Genomic DNA, 23,850 nt, shown 5'->3' with positions numbered 1-23,850 from the left:
ATGTGCTGATATGCAGGGATGGGGCTGCCTCTGGCTGCCCTGCTCCTGGCTGGGGCGGTGGGACAGGCCCTGGCTGCCAGGCCCTGCCCTGCTGCCATGAAGAGCCCCCACAGCTCCTGGCCCCCAGGAAGCCTCTGGCCCTGACACAAAGGATCTCTTAAAGATCCTAGGAGCCAACTTCTTTCTTAGTAATCAATCAACAGGGCAATGGCATAGGTAACGAATGATTGCATACCTTGGCCCTGTGTCAGCAGAGACTTACATGAACCAGAGTACCTAGACTGGATCAGAAATGATACGCTGAAATTGATGCTAACTCAATTCAAACTAGTAAATCACAGATCATAAACTATAATGAGATTCCACTTTAAGTGAGGATGAGAAGAAAAGCTGTGTCCAAAACACCTTGTATACAGTGCAGACTTGGCCATCAGACACAACTATGACATAATGCTGGTCTTTATGGAGTCAGCCTTTTGCAAAAAGCCAAATGGACTGGAGAAAAACATTTCTGAAGAGACATTTCTTACTCTTTTAAAAGTTATTTTATAGTGAAAGAAACTGCCTTGATTCAGACTGCTCTTACTGTGAACAGAGGAAACTGCTTATACCTATTTTTGAATGTTTCAGTGAAACATGACAGTTGTGGTCAGGATTGCTCATTGTTTTTGAGAGAAATTCATTGGGGAATGTTAGCTTATCTATTACTTTTGATAAACTATGACAAGCTCAACAGAATATGTGAGAAAATGATGCTGAATTTCTGTGGATATGTCTCTTTCATACAGCTGGAAACTTTTGGACATTAGGAAAGCTTTTCTCTGGCTAGGAGGGTTGAATGGAAAAAGTTCAATTATTATTATTATTTTTTTTGATATGGAAAGAGAAGGTGGGTCTTTCTTTCTTCCACACTAAATTGCACCAACTTTCTGCATACAATGATACAAAAGTATCATTGCAAGTTACTGCAAGTGGAATTGGAAGCAGGCTGACCAGTACTGTATAGATGTGAAAGGACTAGCTAACGTGATTGCATCAAATGCCTGTATAACCTTTTGTTACTGTAACAAGAACTTTTCTACTGATTAATTTATTTATTTGCATTTTGAGTAAGATATTGATACTGCACGTTTCATACCATCTGCAGGAGAAAAAGAATGTCATACAGAGATATTGCTTTCCACATTTAAAATTAATGTTTGTCTGCGTAAGTACTTCTGCTACACATTTTGTACCTGAAAGTAGGAAAGGGAAATCTCATGGATTTTTTGGGGTCTTGTATCCAGTGCAGCACCACTGGCATGGTGATGATCAAAACGGTTATGAAAATAAGCAGACAGGCAAAGCAGTGATGTAGTTAATCTTGATAGGGACTATGTGGTTTAGTTTCTTAAAATAATTTACTATTTTATTGAAAATTTAAAAAGCCTGCAGACTACATATGTATATTGAGATGATTAAGCCATATCAATCCATTTTAAAATTAGTCCTGTATCCTGAAGGCATAGGAAAAGGCACTTAGGATTTCACCTAAGATGCACTTCTTTTTACCTGTTTGGGTCTTGGAACATTTGCTCTGTGATGAAAGGCTGGGGGAGCTGAACTTGTTCAACCTGGAGCAGAAGTAGCTTTAGAGGGACCCAAGAGTAGCTCCAAGCACCTACAGAAAGATCACTGAGAAGACAAATTTGGGCTCTTTACAGTGGTGCATGAAAGGAAAAACAAGATTTGTTAAATTGAAACTGAAATTGAAAGAAGCAGGCATTCTGGATATAAGGAGATAAAAGATATGACATGAGGACAGTCAGGCATTGGAACAGGCTGCCTTGTGAGGCTGAGAAATCTCAGTCTTTGGAAGTTTACAAAGGCCTGGACAAGTCCTGAGCACTCTGGTCAGAATTCAGTCTTTATCCTGCTTTGGGTGGAAGGTTGGACTAGAGACCTTTTGAAGTCCACTCCAACCTGAAAAAATTGATGATCTTATATGAGCAATTAAAGGCAATGTGGCATAGCCATTTAGCATTACGAAATATGGTATGCTATTTGCCAAATGTGCTGTATTATTATCATGATTAGCTCAATTTTTACTCAGCTTTACTGTTGATTTTATACATACAAAAAAGAATATACAATTTCCCTTGATTCTAGTCATCTTGCTTTTTTTGGAATCATATTTTCTCCATTGATCTTAGCCATAACATTAACTGACTCATCTTAAAATAAATTATTTACATAATCTTCCCATAGTTTCTATATGCAGTTTTTCTTTCACTGCAAATAGCTTTATAAAGTTTGATCATTGTGTGCCAATTATGTCTTTCCTGAATGAATGTTCTGCCTGTAATAAAATCAGTCAAGGAGATTATCTTCATGGACCCACAAAGGGCTTTGGTATGCGTAGACTGCAGGTCAGCTTAGTTGTGTGAGATGATGGAGTGGTTTTCCTTAAAACATTACGAGCTGCAAAAGGTTTGTATTCTGGGCCATGATAATTCAAATTTGGCTCTTCAGCAAAGATGGAGCAAGAAATCTTTCTGCCAAAGCAGCAATAGTTTTCTCTTCCTGAGAATGTCAGATATATTCATCTCAAAGAAACCCTTTTCTCCTGAACTCTTCTCTTCTGAGCACTGCTTCTTTTATATTATGATGACTTGGAGAAGAAAGAGAGAACATTTTTCCTTGATTTTGTCATTTTCAAGTTTGAGTACACAGTAACTCAGCCTTGATATTGTAGCAAGATTTTTATTATTATTATTTTTAACAAATTTGTAGCAATATCAAGAAATAATTCTATGAAAGAGACAGATATAAGGCTTCTGTAAGTTTGCCACTCCTAATATCTATTCTTTTTTTTTCATACTGTGATCTCTTCTTTAACCCTTGTATAGTGCTAACCTAGGCCTGTGGTGTTCCTCACATGTAGCATCAAGAAATAATTAGGTTCCTCTTTCAGGGATACACGTAAAAGCGTTCACCAGATCTCCAGGCATTCCTCAAGACCCTCTTGGCAGTTATTAGGCTGGAGTGATGTTGCAGGAGGGCAGCCTTGTGCCAAATGCCCATTCTTTCAGGGCATGCCCCTGGCGCTGGGGGAGATGGCAGATAACCAGGTATTTCAGTATAGCACTTCCCAGAGCTCTATACGGAGGCCTTTGCCTTTCCACAAAGGCAGTGTAGAAGAGATCAAAAAGGTCTGTGTGCTCTACAGAAGGCGCCTTTTTTTTTTTTTTAAATTTCGGTGAAAGGTTTTTTTGCATACACAGTACTCATCTTGCAGCAGTCTTGGTTATATCCTTCAACATTTTGTTGTGCATATGTATCAGATTCATGAGTGAACTTATGAGATATTAGGCAGGTTTGGTTATCAGGCTTGGTTTATTTGACAAGTATTTTGGAGGTACCTGCCAGTTCCAACAGAGGAAGAAAGAGGTATTTCACTACCTGCCCATCATGAGTTATTACTAGATATTTTTTTTCCTCACTGTGAGAAACAGCTTCTGACCAAGTACAGGAGTTTAACTAGCTAGAAATAGAATTTAACAGTCATTTAATAGGCTCAGGAGAAGTTAAAGATCAAACCAGAAAAACCTTATGGTTCCATGCCAAAATAATCATACCATATGGACTTCCTATGCAAGGGGCATTTCTTTTAGAACCTCATACAAATTCCATAAAAAAGAATATTATCCCTCTAAATGCAAGAAAAACATTTGGATGTATTGAAAGCATGGCAAATTCCCTTTAATAAAGGGAAATTCAGGAAAATCTAGTTTTTAAGGTTTTAACTTATACTTCCTTAATAGCTTAATTAGTACCCCTGATTTAAAGTTGTCAGACCCAGCATTAAATAGGGAGAAATATTTTTGCAGAGGGACACTGACAGAGGGACAATGGTTTTGCAGAGGGACAGTATTTTTAACAGAGGTACACTAAATGTAGTGAGCTGATTGAATTCCAGTTTGAATGTGCTTTCAGTTAAAAAAAAGAAAAAAGAAAAAAGAAAAAAAACCACTTTTTTTTTTTTTATTTCCACCTGTCCTAAACTGAGGAATATTACCAAGGAAACCCTCAGCATTTCATGTGAGAGTCATCTGTCTTTTATGGATAGGCCAAATGAACCTGGGCTATTAATTGGGTCACTACATATATAGATAGGTTGATCCCATGGAAGTCAGTGACAGAATTTCCTTTTCCTTTCCTGAGCACAGGATTCCAGTTCTCATTTTTATGTCTGGTTTTGCCATCAGCCTCACACAGCATCTTGGGTAAATTACTTCACTACTTCATATAGCAGCTTTCCCCCACCCTCTAAACAGAGTCTAATGATTAAAAATTGACCACAGCCATAAGTACAAATATGAAGTGTTGCATACGGCCTATATTTTAATATAATTATAAGCAGGGCAAGTAAAATTCTCTTTGGTTTAATGTTTTCCATTACACAACCACATTTTTCAGTTACATATTTCAATGGCCTGAGCACATATATTTTCCATATGAGATAGGGACCTCTGCCTGAGGTCTGTTGGAAATTTTATCAGAAATGGTGTGCATTTTTCCTTCTATCTGTAAGGAGGTGCCCAGATTTGGCTGTTATGTGTTTCTTGAAATCTTAGTTCTTATTTCCTCAGCAGTGACCTGACAGAAATTGGCACTTAAGGTTCTGGAGATGCCATCTGCACTGGGCATCCTCTGTCCCAAGGCTGCAGGAGACAAACATGACTTTCCCTGTAATTTCTCCTCCTGTTAACACGTACAGTTATGGCACAGCATCTAATAGCAGGGTCTAATATCCTCTGCTCCTGCTGTTTTTCCTTCTGGTGCCCTAGCAATGAAGAGATGGAGGCAACCTGAGGGCAATGGGAAGGATGCAAAATCGAGGAACACAGAAAATCTGCTCAGAGACTTACTCAGCATCACAGAACAATTCTGTGGCACACTCAAGCATAAAATTTGCTTTTCCTAGAATAGCATTGTGGTTGCCAGACATGCCATGTAATATGGGATTTCCTGCATTATAGTCTCAAATTCTGTGTCCTGTATTAAAACACAGGATATTACTTTCTCCATATATTCCAGAACTATACGGTAATTGCAAGATCTGGTAATCCTACCACTAACTTTGATCTCTATCTTCTCTGTGGCTTTTTCTGTATTTCTTTCCTCACATTGTGTGGGTAAACCCACTTCTGAGGATCATAACAGGAGGTAAGATCACCCGCGCAGTCACGCATGGGATTTATGCCACTTCCAGAGCAGGAAATGCACCTGCAGGATGGGCTGTGAATGGAGCTTCAGGAAAGCAAGTTTTGGGTAAGGCAAAGGAAGAGAATAATGCTGAGTGCAAACAGAAATGTCAGTCTTAATTCTGCATTTGAACGTGGTGAAGGGTTCTGGGAAAATCCTTCTGTTAACATCTCGAGCCCTGGTAAAACAAGCTGGTGTGACAAGGGGATTGCAGCAATGCCTCATGCTGGATAGTTGGTCATGAGACCTTTAAGATTTCCTGAAGACAGAATAAGTCTCTCTGAGCAACTATTCACAGTGATGCTGGATGGTTTATTAACCTCTCCTTAGGCCAGTTTTGCTGATGATCGTCCCCATCCTCACCCTTTTCCTCTACAGTTGATGTGTTGGGATGGTTTTGAGGGTCCTTGTCCTAGTCTGGACCCCCCCCCCCCCCAATGACAACCTACACGTGAGCTGACATCCAGTGCTGCAGTTTGACACAGACTGCACAGCCACAGTGAAAGCCATCGTGCTGTGCCCAGTACCTGGGCTGGTGGATATGAACTACCCTGAACACACCTATCCTGTGCTGTGCTGGAACATGTTATGGGCACTTCACAGAACCCAAACTCTGATGTTCAGGGGCTAACGGGCTTTGAGGTGTGTCTAGAAAACCCACAGCAGGCCCATGAAGATTGTGTTTTCTGTTGAGAAAGGATGCATGGAAGCTGCCTTGCCTGTGTCCTCACCAGCACGCCCTCTGCCGTCTTCTGCACATGAAGGAAGGAAGCTAGCAGGTAGAGCTGGACCTGGTTCTGCCTGTGCTGCCTGATGTTCAGGCTAACATTGCTCCTTGCCTGTTCTTGGTGGCACCAGTGCCTAGATATCATAAGATTATGCTTTAAGCTTCTCCTGACCCTGGCCAGGACAGTTTTCAGTTTTCCTGAAAGCAGGAGAAAGCAGCTGAGTTCTCCTACTCCTCCATGGTACCCGATCACCTGTAGCACCACATCTCCAGGCACAGCACCTCTGCAATGTGGCTGCAGCTGCTCGGGATTGTCTGCACTCCCTGCAGTTCCTTTCCCCATGCCCCTCTCCAGCACCCTCATTAGAAATGTGCATAATTTTGCGTTTGTAATTAGTCTATGCTGTTTGAGGCCTAATTATACTATATGTTCTGGTTTATCAAACGCTGCTCATCTGTTGTGTGAAAAACAGTGTAGGAATCCCAGCCTGCTTTCTGCGGGAATCTTCCTCCTTTGAAGTGGGAAGATCAGAGTCATGGTTGGGTCAGCGCAGCACGAGTTCTTCTGCCCACTCTCAGGGTGCTGGGTGCCGGAGGAAGTGTAAGATAGGCTCCTGTTGTGCAAACACGCGGCTGGAGCACTCCGTGTCCGACAGCACAGTTCTGAGCCAGCCAGATAATCCTCAGCTGAGACCTAGGAGTTGGCTGTATCAGAGCTAGCTGTATTCTTCCCTTGTTTTCCATCCTTTCCTTTCACATTTTCTTCCATTTAATTTTTCTTCTTGCTCTTAAGCATTTTATATTCGTTGTGATGCCAGCTACCTTTTTCATTTAGGAGAAGAGTTGATATTCATCCATCCCTGGAAAAAAATACCTTGTGCATAGGCTATGAGCCAGTGTTTTCAGTGGAAATCATGGTGTGTGGTACAGGCTATTTTAAACCTAATGAGAAATACACGAAACCCTGCAATGCAATGAAGCTGACCTTAGTGACCATGTCTGTCTCTGAGCATTGCATATACAGGTGAAATATAAAACATACACAAGCTTGCTCTTAAATAGACAGGCATAAATATTTATTTTAGCTACTATTTCAGAGACAGTTGGCAGTAAATAACATTTTAAAAATTTTTACAGTGCCTAGGCCTAATTTCTTTTGAATGAAGGAATTGGTTAAAAAATGCTGAACCTGTATAATAAAAAGAGACAGAAGTATATTCAGCATATATTACAGGGATAAACACACCCTAAGGCACACCAACATCTTAGTTTGTAGCATTCAGTGCTTGAACACGTTATTGACAGTTTTGGTGAAACAAAAACAAAAGCAGATCTGAGAGTTACCCAATGTAAAGGCAAAGATCAGACGAAGATATCCCTACTTTCCCACTTGGATAAACCTGTACTAGCAGCAGACGTAGTAAATGCTAGTGTGGCCAGGACAGTCATCAGGTTTCTGGTTGAAGCAATTTGGCCTCTTCTTTGGGTAGAAACCCCTCCTCCCTAACATGACAAACAAAAAAACCCTACCCTTGCTTCTTGTCAGCAGGGTTAGCAGGACTTGGGCCATCTAGAAAGAGGCACAATGATAACAAACGGGATTTGCCAAATGCAACATTGACTCGCTGGCTGAGATGTGAGCTGGTGGTGGTATGAGCAAACCTCATACCGCTGAGAGATGTATTACAGAGACCTATCCTAGGAAAAGCAAATTGCTGTGTGAAACTTAATCTTTCCGGTGGGTTAACAATTCAAGACAGTCTCTAGGGAGTAATAGGACAAGAGTGAATGCCATCCTGTGTCTCCCATGTAGACACTTGGCAGAAAATGAAGACAGTGCTCCTGTGTAACACGGCACCTGCCAACAATGGGGTGGTGCAGAGACTTACTGCACAGAGCACTTGGCACAGGAAACCCAGACACACTCTGTCCCGAAGAGCTGACAGATTAAACACAGAAGTAGATGGATGGTGACATCAGATAAGTGTGGCATTATGTTAACATGTTGTGTTAGTGCCACATTCTGTTTACATGGCTTCTGTGAACTCTTCTGTTTTCTCAAGGAAAGGACTAAGTTTAGCAGGGTTTGTAAAGAAGCCTCTGCTCATGCAAACGGAAAGCTGCATGTGTCACATATTAAACATTTAAAAAGCACATATAATATGTAAGATTAACCCATATATTATACATATATATATGCAACTGCATGTGCATATGCATATACATATAATATATATATATACTATATACATATATAAAAATTTATCTTTATACACATACATATGTATATGCTATAGGCAAGGCAGTTTAAAGGGCCAGTTTAAGTGTTTCTGGTAAAAGAAGATCTGTCTTTTAAGGCCCTTCAGTCTAGACATAAGCTTGAGTTATCTGGTTTTATATATGTTTACATATGTTTTTATATGTGTACATACGTATATGTATAGACAGATGTACTCTATATTTGCGAAGTTATATGAAAATGAGATGTTGCCATAAAAAATTGTAGTATACAGAAATATGTCTGTTTTTATAGGCTTTAAGTGGTGAAACACATAATTGTAATAAATATTTCCTCATCTGTAATAAGACAGAAAAACCATCACGTAGACATATTGAGCACTTCAGAGACACCCTGAAGAATCTTAGTTTCACATTACAAATTTCAGCAGTAATTTTTGCTTGACCATGTGAAGATTAGTAGGTTGAAAAATGGAGGTGGAGACAGCATTACATGAATGTGCTCATAAGCACTGTATTTATGTATGAAGCATCAGATTTATGTATGGCAGCAGGAATGGTACAAATACCATACGTATTTTCCAGACTGAATGGGAAGATAAGAAAGATTAAGACTATTTGCTAGACCAACCAAAAGAAAGAGGAAAAGTTGTTGACCTGAAAGTGAAATGATGTCACTTGTTCATTTTAAAATACACTTGTGAGCTTCACTGGTAAAGGTCTTAAAATTTTGGACCCCGCTGCTTCAATTTTGATATTCACTCTTATGCTGAACTTGCAAAATAATGTACAGCTCTCCATGACAGGTGGTATGGGAATTAAGTTGCAGAAGTTTTGTTTTGGAGAAAGATAAGGAATCCCATGGGACACCTGCAAGGGGTTCAGAGCCCCTAGTATATTATATGCACAGTCCTTTGAAAAATTGCCTGACGTGTTTTCAGTAAATTCTGTACTTGAAACACAGACCAATATACCTATTGTTAGCATCAGCAGTGGGCAGTATGTCTGTAGCAGGGTGTTCTGGCTGCTGATCTGATAGATCCACTTATATCATTGAAATAATATCTTGGCTTTCTCTACCTTTGGCTTCCTTATGGGAAAGAAATGAAAAGATGAGGACTATGAATCATAAGCAGAATTGGAAATTATGTGGTATCTATTATCACTTGGCTTGTTTTAATCAAATAATTTTAGGGAACCATGTCATGTTCCTGCCAGATGACTTAAAAGGTTCTCTGAAGTCAACAGTTCAGCGGCACTTCTATGAGAAAGATTGTTTTGATGCTAACTCATTAGGGAGGATAAAGTCAATATACTCACGGAGTTTAAAATTCTCTCTCACAAAAAATATAGAGCTGATTGTTTATTATCTTTGAATACACAGGAATTGGCACCTCTAGAAAGAGCTAATTTATTTAACTGCCTAAAATAGGATTTAGGGAACTTAACAGGAAGACTTATTTGGAGATACTGGCCTCAGTCCACATGCTGCCTCATGGGCAGCAAAGTCTTCTGGTTCAAGGTGATTATAGGAAAGGATAGGTCGCATTTAATTTCTTTCACTCACTTATGCTTCATTGACATTAGAAGAACAAACTGGGATTAGTAAAAATTCTTACTGGATCTTATGAGGTCTAGAAATCTTCATTACTCCTTCTTTCATCCCAGCTTGGTCTTCTGCCCTCAAAATCAATCTATCCATAACAGTAAGTATGTGTTAGGACAGTTTATCGTAAGGAGAGGAACTGCTTTCCATATTTTTCTTTCTTTTGTCTAATGTCACATGCAGTGTGACCATTATCACAGATTATTTGTTGAGAATTGGATTTCTTCTGGAGCATTATAAATGTGCTTCAAATAATTCTGTTCCTGGTGGATGCGATGGCTAAAAATATGGCAAAAAGTCCATGGGAGAATAATTCATTCTACGTTCAAGAAGGGAGAAGAACTAGGGAATACAGATAGTTCCTAAAGAGACCAGGCATTAAGTGAAGTTGTATGAGAAGAACTGGGACAGTGACTACACTGAACTAACTTGGATAAAGGGAATGTGGGACCAGAACATCCCTCTGACTTGCTGTGTACACTGAACAACAACTTCATTTAGTCTCATTCATAAAATCAGGAAATTCTGCTACAAAACAGCTTCCCTAGTATGTAGCTAAAATAGGAGCTTTCTCAGACTGACATTTATAGCCATAGAAATGAGCATGGAGGATTTTTCCACCTTCTTTTTCTTTTGTTTCTATGTATGTGTCTGAATAACAAGGCGTAATGTAGTTCTGATCTTTTTCAGGCCTCAGCTATGCTTCATATGTAACATTAACAAATATAAACCATCATGATCAGAAAGGAGTCATGATGCACTGATGGCATTCACAGCGCTTTACTTTTCATCATCTCCTGTACCAGGAAACCTTCAGATTGTGCTGCTGGCCACAGCACGCAAAGGCTGCCTCTGTGTTTTGTCTGGTCGAAAAGACCACACTCAAGAGTCTAAAATATTGTATGTCTAAATGCCCTGTGAAGAGCTTCTTGGCCGAGCTTTTCACTTGCTTTTGCAGCTGCACAGTCCTGGCACACAGCTAAGAGTGGCTTGTGGCTGTGGCTGAGAAATCCTGAATGGACAGGAGGAACAGGGAGTTTCACTCTGCTGCAATGGGAAAGCGTGGGGCTCTCCACAGTGACCTCGCTGTGCATTGACCCCCTGTGTTGGATTATGTTGTTTTTACTATTGAAATGCCGCTGCTAGGAGTTTTGAGAGCTGGTTTATAAAGAACAGTGTTTAATCTCTGCTTTGGTTTAACATTTGTCAATGTCATAGTGCAGCGTTAGACTGTAGAACCAAGGGACTATTTGCAGTTTACTGCAAGCCACTGGAATACTTCTGAGTTTGTAACCACAGCAAAAACCTTCTCTTTCAAATATGGTCAAAATAAATTCACTGGCAACAGAAAGCTCACTTGTTTGACATCAAGAATGCTCCCCCTCTGAGATAATAAAAATGCTTTGAGGTGCCTTTCTTGAAACCTTGACACTTGCTTTATTCTTTATGATTTTACAGAGGTTTTGTGTACGTTTAAAGCACACAGAGAATTTAAAGTTAAAGCTTTGTGAAAAAAGAAACCAAAAAAGCCCTGGTTAACCCTGAGCCAGTGGTTAACACATTAGCCTGATAGTCAGGGGACAAGGGGATAAATCTCACCTTTGTCTACAGCCTTGAGTAAGTTATCTATTTCCTTGCTCATTATTTTCTGCTGTAATTAGTATTGCTATAATGATGGTTATTGTCTCATTGTCCTTGAAGACCCAGGTGAAGCATGGGAACAACTGTGACTATTTTTGTGCTTTTAAAAATATGAAATGTTTTGATTAATTCCTTTGAAAATGATGTAAAGATTTAAGTTTTGATAGTTTAACAGCATTGAGAACTGCTGAGTAAGTCTTGGCCTTGAATGAAGGGCAAGAAAGCACTCATTACTCTGAAATCTTTCTGTGTGGACTAGACCTACAATTTTGCACAGTATATTTCTGGCGGGTTTCTTTTTTAAGTTTTCCTTTCTTAATGTGGCAACAATAAAAATAACACATCTGCTGGGGTTACCTTCATATTCTCTCTGGTAGTGGCTGGAACATGGTGACAATATTGGAAGCTCAAAGCCTTGGAAAGTCGCACAGGGAAAATGCTGGTCCCCTTCCAAATCTGGCGGAAGTCATTAGGAGTTTTTCCAATGACTTCAATGGACTGTAGATTACATAGACTATGTATGTCCCATTTCACCGTATATTTATGAACAAACTAGCAATCAAGGTCTGACTTTACAAAGAAAGCATGTTAAGCATGGCACCAAGGACTTATTGGATACAAAACCATCCTTATGAAAAAATGTATATCTTTTCAGAAGAGTCAGCCAAGTGACTAAAGTGACTCTCCTTGCCATTGAGGACATTTGTTGCAGGTGTGTTAACACTAAGTTCGTCGAAAACAATAGCTTTTCCAAAAGTTATGGACAAAGTGTTAGTAACAGCAACAAACCAAATAATTCTGCTTTGTAATGATACAGTCTTTGTGTTGCCTGTTCTTTTTTTTTTTTTTTTTTTTTTTTTTTTTCTTTTTTCCCTGTCTGGGGCTTCCAGAGGCTGCGGAGTGGCAGCCAAAGCCTCCTCATCTTGAATATAATTAGTTGACTTCATGCATGACCTTCAGGTTCAAGGGGCATTCAGCATCAGGTGTTAAGATGTGAACTGTCCAGAGAGTGTTTTGGGATTATTTTCTGGGCAATTAAGTCTACAATCTCCCTAGGAATAATTATAGCCGATCCATTTGCAGTGCTGCACTTACTTTGTCAACACTGCTCTTTAGGTACATCTGTGATGTTGTGGGAGGAAACAAGGCCTGGAGATTAACCCTCTCCCCCATTTCAAAGCATTGCAATGCCTTGGTCTCTTCTACACCTCTCTGCTCTAATCTGAGAATTTCATAAAACCATGCTGAGTTCCCTGATGTCCTTTATGAGTGACCTGGGTTCATCAGAGCTGTTCAATTGCTGCTCCCACTTCATCCAATGATCTGAGAACTTGGTATTTCTTCCTGCCATTCCCCTTCTGTCTCTGTCCTCCCATTTCCTGCACATGTGTGTCAGATATATCCCTTTCCCAGTTTTTTTCAGAACCTGGCAGCATCCAAGTTAAGGTTAACAAGAAGCTATTTCTATGGGCAATAGGATAATGGACGGTGACTTACCCCCTTCAGTGCTTCAAGTGTTCCATGCAGGACAGCCACTTATGTGTTGTGAGAATGGGAGGGCTCTGGGAATTATACTATTTCCTCCTGTCTTGAACGTGGTTAGACTAAATCATAGGGCGTAGAGAATGAAATGCCAGCTGTGCTGCAGTACTGCACAGTGGGAACAGCATCCACAGCTGCAGTCCTTGGTTTTGGTGACAACATGAGGAGCACTGAGACAAGCAGATTTTGACTCGTTATTCTAAGAATAGCCCTGCCCCACTGATGTACCCTTGGACACAGCTCTGTCTCCAGAGAACTGAATTTGGACAAAAAAGACCAGTGAAAGCTACAATGCTCCTGAATAGGTCAGATCCCAAAAGACCTGGTTATTTAAAGACTGACCTTCAGAGTTTCAGATCACAGTCTGCACTATATTTGAATGACACTTTTGTACAGAAGGCATGATAAATCCCTTTCTTCTGGATCTGTGCCTCACTCAGTTTTACAGTTGTCAAATTGGAAGTTTGATGTAAAGGAAAAAGACAGTAAAATGAGAAAAATAAGAAGGCTAGTATTCTCCCAGCATCTTACTGGGAGGAGGATAAAAAAGAATTTCTTCATCTAAATAGGAAGCTTTGACAACTGATTCACAAGACCCTGGAAAAGACCAACCTGACACAGGAAAAAATAAAATTATATCTGCATCCCATGTTATAAGTGATCTGCACTTTCTCTAAAAGAAGGGAGCTGTGCACAAGGCATGTGTGTGGTACTGAGGGCTGCTGTCCAGTTTAGTCATATTCGTGTGAGCTACAGGACTGTAGATGTCCACAGTGTTATGGCTGTGGCAGAACTGTTTTTGGAAATGGCTTCAGCAAACATTTTAGAGACAGGATATAGGCTGAATATCAGTACTTCTGGATAGTATAACACTTCTGGATTGTGTAATACTCCTTTCTGAGAGAATCTCAGGAATCTATTACATTCTGGATATCTGGGAATGTATTTATGGTGTTTTTTTTTTTTTTTTTTTTTTTTTGAGACAGAAGTTACTGTCTATTTATCGTTTAAGTTAATTGACTTTTTTTTTTAATTCTGCTAATCCAAATGACTTGGTATTTATAAATAACTATAAAATATGGAGATTCAGAGCTGGATGTTTCACATTTGGTGGCCTTAGGTGATATGGAACCTATTCTTCTTAGTGGGTTGTGCATTGAAACATATATTGGAAGACTTGACCCATTCTGGACTCTTTCTGCCTCTAAAACCTGTGTCACTGATTTCAAGATTCCTTTAATGCAGTGAGGGGAATACAGAACCTTTCCCCAGGCTGTTAAGATGCTGCATACTAACCTGGGGGTAGGTAGATGTAGCCATGCAGTAAATAAGGGAGTGAAGATGTACCACCCAGTTCATGGTGTATTCTCAGAGACCAGGATTAATGGAGTAGGGAGAAGGGGAGGGCCTTTGGTCTCCCAGCTGCTGCAGTTCTGTGCTTGTCCTCGTCCCCTTCTGGAGCAAGATCAACTTGGTTTCATCTTTTTCAATCAACTTTCAATCAAGTCCTCTGTAGGATGCTGACACAACAACAGGCAGGGCACCTCATGGTTCAGGGCAACCAAGACTGATGGGTATTTACCTTCCACATTGAAAAAGAAAGCGTGAACAATTTTGCCACAGAATTTAGCAAATTTTGGCTCTTGAGGAGAAAACAGGGCAGAAATTTAAGCTACCTTTTCAGCAGCTCAACTTTCGTGACTGAAATACTTGGCCAACGCAGTTGTGTGTTAACCCCATTGCTATGGTCTAACATATACACTTACACTGGTACATCTACTTCCACTGCTTTAGCTGGAATACTGCTCAGCACTACCTCCCTACCTAGATCAGTGAAGGCCAGATACAAATCTCTTGAGGGTATTAACATTTTGCTAAATCTCTTAGTTTCAATTAACAACTCATCTTTCATTATCGCGGGCATGGCTGATAAATTGCATGTTTGTCGGGTCTGTGTTGCTTCATGAGGAGTCAGAACTAGTTCATATAAAACAATCCATGTGCAAAAACCCCAAACAGCTCTCCCCATTCCTTCATATGCTGCATTCCTTCCAAAGGGAGGAATTTATTTCAGGACAAGAACCCTCAAAGGCTGAAATCCTCGTTTGTCTGAGAAAAATTTGACTACCCATTTGCAGACTCAGGTCCTGAATTCATGCTTGCTCCTCATGGTTTGGACAACAGCAGCAGCTGGAGGTACCCTTCAAAGTACCTTGAACCCCATGCGTTGCTTGAAGCTGAACAGGGAGGTTGTCAATTTGGATGGAAGAATGTGTATGCATTACAGCTGAGAAGAGATCATGCATGGAGTCTGCAATAGAGCAGGGAGCTGAGCCCTCATCTCTGACTGTCCATCCTATGACTTCAGATAGGAATACCGTTAATGAGTATATTTATGCTCCTTTACAGTCTACTCAAGAAAGTGGCTGAATCAGCACTGGAACCCAGATCCCTTTCTCTGCCCTGAGAAGTTTTGGGTTCTTTTTTTTTTCCTTTTTTTTTCTTTTTTCTTTTTCTTTTATTTGTGTGTATGTGTGTTTGTTTGGAGTCAATAAGCTTGGTAGCTGAACTTGTGGTTTGACAGCATGCTGCTGAGGTTGTGACATCTAAGCACAAGGTGAGTCTTGTTGGGATAATGCTAGAGGACTGGGTCCTTCTGCACTGTGCAGTGAGAGAGGAACTTGGCACAGCTACACCCATACTGCTGGTAGTGTGCAAAGTCATCACTGTTCCCTGCCTGGGTTTCTTGCCAAAAGAACCAGTTAGTTCCAGCAGATTGCAGTCCAGGAGCAGGCTATCATATACGCAGTGCAGACAATTGAAAGATCAGGGCTTTTTCAGCAAAATGGGGCATAAACTGAACAGATAGTGTGGATATCTTTACCAACACTTTTATTCTCCCAGAAGAGGAGCTACTTAAATCCATTGGATCAAATGCCTTACAGATCTGAATTAAACCCTCATTGTGGAGACAGAGATAAGGGAGTTTTTTAGCCACCGCTTTGTCCATCCTCTAATTAGTTTTGAGGGTTTAGAAACATTTCCTGTTTTTCCGTTGATGACCCTGAAACCTATCAGAATTTTTACTCAGAAGCAAGAGACCCTCATGACAAAGCTGCCAGCAACTCATGGGGGTTGAAAAACCTACTTATTCTGTATGGGCAGAACAGGGACCCAAACCAAGCTTATTGCACCCTGGGAGAGTGCCCTTGGCAGCAGCCTGTGAACCAAGCAATCTCTCTGAAAGGCAATTCCTCCCTAAGGTTCACAAACTTTTCTGCAGAATATTTTTGTTGAACGTGGCAAGTGAGTATGGAAAATTTTGGTTATAACAAATCATCTTTTCCCAAAGTTTCATGGAAAAATTCCTGAGCTGCTCTATATTAGGTATTAAGCCCACTCTGGTCAGAGGTGCAGCTTTACCAACATGAGAAGTAATATCTACAAAGCATTGTCTGCAGACTGTTGGACTAGTGACAATAACTATGCAAAGCATTACTGGAGTCCCTGGCAGAAGAACAGGCACAATTTACTGGCTATATGATTCAGGTTAGGGCAAGATGAATATGAACAACGGTTTAGAGAGTAGGTTACTGGCTTATGATACAACAGGGCTCAACTCTTGGCTTAATGTCAGGTTTTTGCTTTTTTCTTTTTTTTTTGTTATTTTGGGGAGATACTTAAATCTTTCCTGTGTCTCAGTTCTCCATCTATATATATTAAAAAAAAAAAAAAAAGAATAATAACACTTTCCTACATTAAGAGGGATGCAGTGAAGGTAAATACACTGCAAAACCTTGAAGTACTGCAGGAGGGAGGGTCCAGACAGGGAGATGTTCAGTTCTGTATCTTCCAGTTAAGGAAAGAGAATACAGAAAATATTTTCTAAAGATAGTACAAGGTTATTTTCCCCTCTTCTAAATGTGATATGAGAGAGATAGCTCTCCCCTTTTTCTCTCCTCTAATCCATCTTCATTACTTTCCTTCCTTCCCTTGCAGGCAGACACAGACAGAAAAGCAAATGATGTCTAAAGCATATGTTCCCATATTGCTCCAGGTCTGATTTGATGGTTTTCTGACACTGAAATAATCAGAAGTTATATGTTTGATTTCATAGTGTTTTTGAGAATTTGTTATTTCACCTTGACACTCCAGTTCCTGCAAAACAGTCTATAAGAGCTGCAGGGTGTGGGAGGAAGTGTTTCTGGCAGTCTTTGTCCTTTCCAGGAGTTATTTTGTGTGAAGTTATGCTGATGTATTTGCTATCACATTAGTCAAAGCTTTATTCTGCTAGGGATTTTCACATTTGTTTTCATGTAGAAAAGCAAATAAAAATCACTCATTTCTGAAAGATAAATATTTTGAGTGTATTTGAGTGTAAAAATTTGGAGTGTAGTTTCCCTTGAAACTCAGTTTAAAGAAATAGATGAGAGCTTAATGCAGACAAACTGGATCTATCTAAATAAAAATCATTTTTTCTTCCCTCTGAAAACCAATCTGCTTTTTAGCTAAAGTCTCCCATTGCAAATTGCTTATATTTTACTTTGCAATGGGATTCATTTCACTTCAACTGTAGTCACTGAATGCTCAGATTTTCTCTCTGTAAAGTCAGGCACCTCTGGAGCGTGAATCATTTCCCTTGACAAAGGGCATTGCACTCTGAAGGTGCCTGTTGCTCACGTTTCACTGTAGAGGAAACCCAGATGACTTACTTAGGCTATTTATCTGGTTTTCAGATAGGCAAAGTTGGGCAAACAGTCCGCATGGTTGCCATCAATATGTGTGCATGCTTTACTTTTACATCGTTGCATTATATCCTCTGTTAGCTTAAAACAGGTTTTCCAAAACTCAGGCACCTAAAAGTACCTAAAATGAAAAATTTCTAAAAGTATAAAAGAAACAAATAAACAAAAAGTGTAAAAGAAACTAAACATTTCTAAAAGTATAAAAGAAACTAAAAAGTTTCTTTTAATTTCATTGTTTTTTTGAACTGTAGGACTCCTTATGCACAGGACCAAGGTACTTTCTGAGGAACAGATTTGACGTGGGCTGTATCTGGGTAGATGTGTTGCTGTGTTGGTCTCAAGTACTGCATGCCACACTGATTTCTCTGTCATACACTACCTTTTGGAGTAAGAAAGCCCCATGATAAATGGTCAATAGCTTTCAAACTCATCTTTTAGGTGAAGACAAGGGATATTACTATTATTACTTCCTCTGCTTATCCAGGACTAATCACCCTTCACCTCCCCGCTCGAGTACATGCAAAGCCTGCAAGTGGGTTCTGCGCCACCTCCATGCGGGAGGAGGGATGCTGAATTTGGCCTTCCCTTACTGGGTGCACTAGTGGCAGAGGCTGGTGGGGTGGCTGAACTACTTTACCCCTTTTCACAACCCCCCAGGAAATGAATGAAAATTTAAGCTGGAATTCTTAACTTTTTTTTTTTTTTTTCCTACAGAAGCTGGGAGGGAGTCTTAGGGGCCAGCATTTCTGTATCCTGTCCTTCCCCACCAGCATCTCGGTGCTGCTTTGGGCAGAAAGGGTGAGCAGGCAGCAAGGCTTGAGCAAATCTGCCACTAACTTTCAGGGCCAGACCCTAACAAAAACTCCTAAAGGCACCTCCTAAAGTAGCTGCATTCTTAAATGGAAATTCGAGTCACAGGAGTAAAAGACAACTGTACAGGACGGCGAGTTTTGCTGCTTTTAGAGATAAGATTTAAACTGATACGTAGGATGGGGGAAAAACACAGTATTCTCTTCATCTTGTTCTGTTTCAGCATTTGTAAGGGCTCCAGTCACCGTGGCATCTAGGCATGAAAGATACCTTGTGTCAGCAGGATATGCATCAAAGGAGTCCTTTTCTAATGGATAAACCTGATATCAAAGAACTGAAGAAACTGAACCAAAATTTACAGGTGTCCTTTGCTTTGATCACTAATTAAAATGTGACTTATACTCACAGTGTCCCTATTAGAGGACTTGACACAACAAAGCATCTGAGGTACCCGATTATTTCTTGTAATGCTGTGAAAGACAGGTGTTCATTCCTGGGAAAGCTTTGAAGCTAAAAACAAAATAAAACAAAATTAAAATTAAAGGATATTTCCAGGTACATAGTAATCATCTTAATACTTACATTTGAGGGGGTTTTGTGTGTGTGTTAAATACTGACAGAGCTCCTGGCTGGAAAGGAATGCAGACAATGAGGTAAAGTAAAGCCTTGTAAGTCATTTGAGATCAATCGTCAGAGAATGTGCCTCAGCCGTGTCATTATCAGATTAATAGTCAAGTTCCAATTTAAGCTGGAATTATTTGGATAACAGAAATCAAAAGGAAAGTTTTTGCAAACAATTTGCCTTGAAGCAAAATAAAAGTATTAGAGATAGGATTTTTGTGATTTTCACCACACCCCTTGAAATTCTGTGCTCTGTAGGCAGACCATGAGAGCCAGCCCCAGCACCCTGGGTTATTCCAGCCTGACATGCGATGTGGATCAGGCCATCTGATCTCCCCTGTGCTCCCAGCAGCCAGCCCAGACACTAGAAGCCCAGCCTACTGGTGTTAATGGGCCGTATGGCAGCCATATGTGGTGATGATACAGAAAGGCTAGCTTAGGTTAGAGATTTGAGGATGTCTTCTTACAATAGGTCATTTGCTAAGTGAGCTTTCCTGCAGCTTTTATCTCTTTTTTTTTGCTCCCCATGGCAAACATTATAAAAATCTCTCAGCCTTGCCATTTTCTGTTGCCTCCTACTAACCTTGCTTTCTATCCCTTCTTCTTCTCTTAGTCAACTTTCATAAGCTTGTAACATATCATTTAGGTTTATCTCTTCTTTGAAATAGCATTGAACATGTCTGGAGTTTGAATCAGCTATTAAAGGCGACTTATGTGCAGAAAGATCCAAAAGAAATGCACTACCCTACCCAAATACTCAGTGACTTCTTAAGCGCTAACACATCTTCTCTTCTCCCCTCCTGCTGTGCCTCTATGAGTTTCACTAGCATTTCATAAATGTGCTATACAATGTGAGTGGTTGTTGTACCATCTGATCTTTCTAACACCTTGGGCTGGGGAGACCCAACAACATGCAGGAAGTTCATTGCAAGAGCATTGGCTTCTCCTGAGGTGTCACACTCCTCCTGTGACCCTGAAGTGGTGGCAGTTATCAGCTAGTGCTGCATGGCTTCCAGTGTCAATGCTGAGCATCTCTGCAGTGTCCATCCCCAAATTCCTAGTTTCCTGGAGGGAACCAGGAGTCAGAGGAGAGGATCTTCCAGCTGTCAGTCTCATCCCTGTAATCTGTGCGTACTGTGGATGTTAAAGGAAATGTGTTAGATCACTCCCCTGTCCCCAAATATAGAATAACTGAATAATTTCTGTAGCTGCGGAGAGATCCCATTCGCTTTGTCCTGTGGCTGGATGCATTGACGATGCAGAGGCAAGGCAGCACAGAAACAGGGCAGCTCTGATACAGCTTAGATAAGGATGCCATGGTTTTATTGCTTCTAGTCATGGGGGCTAGCTCCCCATTTGGTTTAGATCTTCACAGCTCCTTTGGCTTTAACTTATGACATCTGAAAAGCTGGTCTACTCATACCATACCATGTAACAATTAAATCAAGGATTTAAGGAGTAAGCCTTGCAGTGTTTTGCTGTAAGAAATGGATTTCAGAACACTAGGTTCACCAGACTGATGCCTGTAGTTCAGGGCTTCTATGAGGCATCCTAGACTGAAAAGGATGACAACCCATGAGCAGAGTCAGTTAAAGACAAGGAGGCAAAGCAAATCCCAGGTGTTTTGGCAAAGTTTCTATGAGGAGGATGACCCTCTGAAGTCCTGTGTCACTAGGAGAGGGATCTGCCTGATTGCACACCCTTTGGTAAAGACTGTGGAGTGCTCGTCCTGGAGACCAGACAACCCTCTTACCCATCAGGGATGCTTTCTCCATCAGGGCTTATGTTCTAAGTTAGCAGAATAAGTGACTCCAGAATATGAGGACTCTTTTTTTTTTTTTTCTTTTTTCTTTTTTTTTCTTTTCCCTCCTTATGTATAAGAACACAACTGTTTATAATTTGCCTAGTGTCAGATATTGGACCATGCTATTTTTGACTGTGTCTGTGTCCCTGAAGTTGTACCTAGTGGTATCCAGGTCATTGATGTCTGTATACATTCTGCACTGAAGTTTTTTTAAAAACATAGAGTGGATGATCAACATTTCTAGCTACAACATATTTTCACCAGATGTTTCATGTCCATTGATAGGTACTGTGTCCTCACTCCATTCTTAGTTAGCAACTTGTTATTTGTCAGTAAGCACTCTTGAGGAATATTTCTGTGAAATATGAAAAGCTTGCAAATATACTTAAAACTATCAATTAGTTAGATGAATGACACGAAGAATGATTCAACAAAGCTGTCCAGAACAGTACACTAATGAGGACAAAACTTTTCATCCTTTCCAGGAAGAGTCTCCTTGATTTCTGTTATCATTAACATCTGTACTCTTCAATGCAACTCATATGCCTTTAAAGAAATGTAAATTAACTCCATATTCCTAGACATTCATTTCTGAACACTGAGCGCAAAATTTTACTCATGGTGACAGAGATGAAATATCACCCTATTTACTAATCATAGCATCATAGAACGGCTTGGGTTGGAAGGAACCTTAAAGATCATCTAGTTCCAACCCCCCTCCCATGACCTAAGAGTCTGCAATGTGAGGAAAGAGAGGGTGTAGACAGTATCCATCTCCTTTTGCTCTTCCCAAAACTTTAAAATAGAATACAGTCACCTCTTATTTGCACAGCTATTGTTGATGTGAGTCCCCCCCTATTCCATGCTTTTTAGATTTTTCTTTATCTTTGTAATCTCCATGAAAAATTATTTGCCAAACATCCCTAAAATAAATGTTTTTAATATTGCACTGTAAAGAAAAGAATAATTTTACAATTGAAAAGAACTTAAGAGAAGAAAATCATGGATATAAAGGTCAGATGCAGCCTTAGATGTCAGGTGGAAAACGGAGGGACAAAACTCCCTCTTTTCTGCTGATCTTTGGCTGCTGTGTATATGAACTTATATGACTGTTACAGCTGTGGCTTATTTCATTGTTGGCTGTTCTGTGAAATATTGATTATTCCAAAAGTCTGTGTCAGTAAATTTCCAAGAAGTCATTAGCCGATGAAGATATGTATTTTATTCTAGAATTGTTGCTGTATCTTTATATATGTAACTGAACACTTGATCTACCTTTTCTTGTCAGGCACTGAGAGAAGGGTTGCATGTAACTTATATATTCTCTTTCCAAGGATTCACTTTACCAAGCAAAGCTGAGAAAGAAAAATTGATAGCTGTTTTAGAGTATATACATCCCTAAAATTACAAAGTTGGCCAGGGAAATAGTTTGGGATAGCCTGTTTATTTAAAAAGGAGTAAAGATAGGCCATTATTCAGATATACTGTTTTGTTGATGGGAAAAAGGGCTATGGGTAGAACAGTTGTTTAAAAAACTGAGTGAAAGTTTTGGGTGAAATTCTGTTCTGAACTGAGCACTTGGCACCTATGTTTTTGTGACACAGGATCTGCGTGTACACAAGATGCAGGGCAGATGCATTCTCTGTAAATACATGGTTAGCATGTGAGTGTTTGTGCATATATGATTTTTTTTTTTTTTTACTGCAAGACTGTTACAGGCATGACTGTAACAGGTGGCATTATGATATCTTCAGTATTTCAAAGCTGTGTCAGTACACGAGAGCCTTCCAGAACTGAAGTATAACATATAAAAATGGAAATTAAAATTATATGAAATTAAAAACGAAAACACAACTGAAGTAAAACCCAAACCCTTAAAAGCTTTACTATGAACAACAAGAATCATACATTTATTTTTACATGTAACTTTAGCTGTAAATTTCTTATATGCATTTTATTGTTTTTCAGAAAATCATGATTCTGTGGATCTGACTCATGAGAAAATGTGGGTGTAGTGCCCCATGTCCTTCCTGCCACCCTCCAGTCACCCATTTTGAAACAACCCTAATTTATTTATCAATGTAAAACTGGCAGTCAAATTTCTGGATCCTCAGTTATCAAAGGGTAGATGGTTGGATGTTTATGATATTTTCATTATCATAGTTTTTTTTCCTATTTCTCCATCAATTTCTGGAAAGAACACTTGCTGATATAATTGTCACACGATAATTTGCAAAACGCTTTTTCCTTCTGGAGATATTTAGGATGAGTAGCATGTACTATGTTAATTTATCATTGCTGCAAGCAACACATTTTTATTTCAGAATGTACTTTGTGCATTCACCAACCACAATTCAGTTTTATCAAAGAGTATAATGGAAAAATGTAGGTACATAACTTGACTGGCAGGAATTAGCACTTCACACATCGGGGCTCGATGTCTTTTCAGAAGATTTTTCTTGGCAAGCCTAAGCAGCTGACTTCAATACAGGAGTAACTGGATGAGATTCTATGATTCAAATTAAAGAGACAGACTGGATGATCTAATGTTTTCTTTCTAACCTTTGCATCTCTGAGATGGGGATAACTCATGTGAATCAGGCTACTTCTCTATAAGCATATTTAACTGTAACATCTTGCTTTTTTATTGTGCTAGGCTGTTTCTGAGGCATTCACAATGATCTGCATTGACAGAATTTTACTTTACAGATATTCAGTTGAATAGTGTTGCAAGAAAGGTTACGGATGAGTTTGATAGTAGGTGTTATGGACTTTTTTTTTTTTTTTTGTATCTGTATTCTTTAGAAATTGCATAGCATAATAATTCCTGAAAGCAGTTTAAGACTGTGGTAACTGAGGATATGAGCAT

The sequence above is a fragment of the Anser cygnoides genome, chromosome 1 (genome assembly GCF_040182565.1).
Source record: "Anser cygnoides isolate HZ-2024a breed goose chromosome 1, Taihu_goose_T2T_genome, whole genome shotgun sequence".
NCBI classification, from domain to species: domain Eukaryota; kingdom Metazoa; phylum Chordata; class Aves; order Anseriformes; family Anatidae; genus Anser; species Anser cygnoides.
Note: the sequence above shows the minus strand (reverse complement) of the source record.